At 34.7% G+C, this 4,086-nt stretch overlaps 1 long non-coding RNA gene and 1 pseudogene across 1 annotated transcript; one reads left to right on the forward strand and one right to left on the reverse strand.

The window, feature by feature from the left end:
* Positions 1-3: 3 nt before the first annotated feature.
* On the forward strand, positions 4-695 carry LOC120780969. Its single transcript, XR_005705987.1, has 4 exons — positions 4-82; positions 166-268; positions 357-455; positions 514-695. It is a non-coding gene; the product is annotated as an uncharacterized LOC120780969 (long non-coding RNA).
* A 1,658-nt stretch (positions 696-2,353) lies between these two features.
* LOC120780848 lies at positions 2,354-3,828 on the reverse strand (annotated as a pseudogene).
* Positions 3,829-4,086: the final 258 nt, after the last annotated feature.

The raw sequence follows: 4,086 nt of genomic DNA on the forward strand, positions 1-4,086 counted from the left end.
AAGCCAAGACAAAATTATTGGAGTAAGTTTACAAAAGTGACTGGACATTGCTGGCCGTGACATCATACGACATCTGTTTAAGGTTAGTGGGACTTAGTTCATACATTAGTAGTAGTAAGTTATTCAAAAGTTGCTTAATAAAATTATGAAATTACTTTTTTACAGTTGCAGCTGCTTGGTGATTACACATTTAATCCAACCGCTGCCTTTGAAATTGTATGATGAGCTACAAACATAAGTATATCACCTATGACATCGAGATAAAACAGTGTGTAGCGTTGGACACATTTGAGCTTGTCACAAATAGCTTTCAACTAACGAATTTTACTAATATAATATTTTCTTCTTTACTACAGTTACCCGATGGTTGTGTGATAAATGTTTTGAGGCAAACGGCAAATATCGGATTTGACTAAATTGTACAAGCATATCGTGGGCATGAGGAAAAATTACGGGTAAGTTGTAGCAAATGAAAAAATGTAACCGAAAATTTAAAAATATTCTAATTTGCAGATCCGTTACAACGACAAGATATGGTCTTTATCGGCGGCGTTATTTTGGCAGAGATGACAAAGAATCGTGATGGCTTTCGAATGTGTATATGAAACAAGAATATTAATAGTGGAATTTTGACCTGATAGTTAGCAGGTCACAAAACTAAAAAGAACTCTTGTTTGCCATTTTGAATATGCTGAATAGAGATCATCATAGATATTAATCGATTGTAATTTTTTTATATTTTATAAGCAACTCAAATACGAAAAGGTTAAAAATAAAGCAATTTTACATTAATTTCGTAAATATTATGAAATATAGTCAACACATATTCTTATTTTTATTGGTAATTATGTTTTTTGCTCTGTTATAGAAAATTTAATATACATATGTTATCGACATATTTATTATAATTCAAGTGTAAAAACATCTCTGAATAATGAAATGTAATAGTTTTTGTGACTGACACTTACAGAATAGTAGAATCGTCTAAAGTCACAAAAATTGTCTCTAACTTTAAATATCAAATTTAGAGACTGGAGACGGTATCACAGTACAGAATCGCACGGAAAGTAAAGCATTACAGAAACTTACAAAGAGTTGACAATACATAGTAGCAAGGGCCAAAAGTCATGGAAAGTAATTTCATATAGTTATTGACATATATACATTAGGAACCAATGATGATAGGGGAATAAAACTTTACACAAATACGGTATTTGAAAAATATGTAAATGACGTATAATGAAATCTCGATTATCACTTTATCATGCGAGAGTTGCCTTTACTGCCATTCAGCAGGCTGGATAAGTGTTCCTCCATAATTTATGTATGCTCTGGGTATCGATTACTAGATCACCTCCTTGGATTCTAGATATAAGAGTATCCTCCGATCTTGAAACCTTCTGTTAGTCGCCGCATTTTTTCGTAGAATTTTCAAGCATTGCCCCTGTCATACTTAGTATTAAATATATCATTTCTTTTGCAAAATAACACCAATTTTTTGGCAACTTTTAAATCGGCCGGAAAACTGAAAAAACTCGTTTTCGATCCTTTAATTGCATAATAATTATTACAACAAGCCACTGCACATTTTATTTTAAAAAATTAATGTATTTATGCTTAGAAATTTAAATAAATACAACAGTAAACTTACACTGGTTTTCTTCATTTGAACAATTTCCACACATGCTACTCTATTTATTGTGGATGTGCCTAAAACTAATTATATACATATTTTCTCGCAACAATATTCTAAACATTCCACTGAAATTTTTCCTGCAAATACGAACGAATTAATATTATTTTAGGTATTTCAAAAAGTGTTTACTTTTCTGATTACAATTTGTATGCATTTCTATGCTTGTTCGTCTTAACGCATAAGTGTGACGTCACTAAATTGTTGCACAATGTATTTGTTTTTGGTCCGTTGCAGTTGAATTGAAGTATTGGGGTTTGTGGCGGATTTGGGTGATCCTGCGGGTGAGGGAGTGGCGTGTAGGTGGTGACAAGTCAGAATGGGAGCTATGTTGCCCGTTCGAGCTCCTGGGGACCGTGGAGGTCCTCTGTTGGTCACTCGGGGTGAGTGGCGGCGTAGTGCGGGAACTGGGTGCAGATTGCACATCCGAAGAGGCTATTCTGGCAGTAGCGCGTTGGCAACATGCGGCCACGTAACTCGTGGTCCACTCCCTATGCGTCCTAAGACCTGAGCAGGTCTTAAGAGGGCTCCATCCATTGCATGGATTACACCTGACTGAGGTGTAGTTTGGATGGAACCTTTTGGTGCAGACACAGCAGAAAAATTTCTCCTGGCCCGGGTTGGACTCAATGCAAGCATGGGTCAGGAGGACGACAAACTTTAAATAATACTTATCAATCCAAACGGGGTTAGATCGCCGAAAAAACAGACCTTGGCCAGAAAAATCCGGGTCGAGTCCGCTGATGATACCGCTTTCAACACAACTATGTCGTTTATATAAAGAAATGTCGAATTAGTGTGCTTAATCTTGCTTTGAAGTAGATAAAATCCCGCACCCTCAGAGTTGAAAAATTCACCCGCGACTTTAAGGAATAAACATTTATACGTCTTAAATAATAATAGAATATTTTACTATTAAGTAATTGTTGTTAACTTATATTCTCCCACTTTATTGTAAATGTCATCAATATATTCGCCAAGTTTTGTTTCATCACCTTCAGGCATTGGTAAATCGCTCACATTTTTCACCCATTCCGCAGACGGACTCGCCGCAATGCCCTGACTATTTGTGCCAATCATACCCAATAATGCCTTCAAAGCCTCCTCGTTGGGGAACTAAAGGCTAACTCTTGAAAATATGTTAAGCAATTTTCGGAAACATTACACTTAAAGCAGTTAATTACTCGTCCGAAAATGCTGTACAAAATGCTACAAAAAGTTGTTACATTTGTTGTTCAAAGACTATTTTTTGTTCTGTATTCACTATTAGCAATTGGAAGGATTGAAGTGACTGGAGAAACTGTTCTTTGTTGTTACTTTGTTTATACATGTCTATTGAACGAACAATTAACACAACCGGGCGATTGTGTACCAATTCCGGACGGATAATGCATTTTTATCGAAAATGTTGAAAAAAGTAATGTGCACCCATACAATCACCTTGATTGGTATTTATTCAAAGCCACTATACGACAATCTTCGGAACAGTATTGAACTTTATAATTGAGACATTGTCTAAATTGTTGCAACCATGGTGCTGTTGGATCGTATTCTGGCAAAGGCATTAACAATGCATTATTTCACTTCAAGCGAAGCACATTTCCTACAACAGTTTTTAAAATCGAATCTAAAAAAGATAAAAAATTGTGTGTGTGCGATTCACACATGATAGAAGTGAAACTTCAGTAAATCGACAAAAGAATGAGATGAATATATACATATAACAAGGGTAGGCAATTACAAAGTTTAATTGTTTAAAAATGAAAGTATTTTGTTTAATTTTAAAAGATATTTTATATTTTATTTAACATATATTGCATAATCTATTACTCAAGTTCCATATTTTCAGTTTCCACAAATAACTGTTAAAATAAAATTCAATAACTGATTTTATTGATTGGTTGGGAGAGATGTAAATTGCTACTACCAGAACTAAATCTCCCTGGTCATTTCTGATTTCGCAGGCTGCTAGGATTTAATTTCCAATATTTGAAAGTTTGATGGGAAATTTGAACTCTTTTACTGAAAAAAGTTTATATCGACCTATCCTAGCCGTGGTTTTGTCTATAAAAGGTTTTGTGTAGATTATTTTGTGGCTTCAATAACCCACAACTCTTTTTACCCATAATCTGCATCTTTTTCTGCCCAAATAACTGCTTCTTATTTAGGTGGAATCTGCTGGCTCTCTATTATTAACACTCGTCTAACTTTGTATTTGTTATTTTATCTGAACATAAGTGGCACTTCCATATTTGTCATCCTATTCTCCATGTCAAGTTTTATCTCTTGAAAAGTTAGATGTGTATAACACTACATATGCGTATTGAGTAATGCAACATTTTTCGAATGAAAACGAGAACAAAACGCTAGCCGCTCGTAGAGAAGGGAGAAGC

This window comes from Bactrocera tryoni, unplaced genomic scaffold, assembly GCF_016617805.1.
Source record: "Bactrocera tryoni isolate S06 unplaced genomic scaffold, CSIRO_BtryS06_freeze2 scaffold_25, whole genome shotgun sequence".
NCBI lineage: Eukaryota > Metazoa > Arthropoda > Insecta > Diptera > Tephritidae > Bactrocera > Bactrocera tryoni.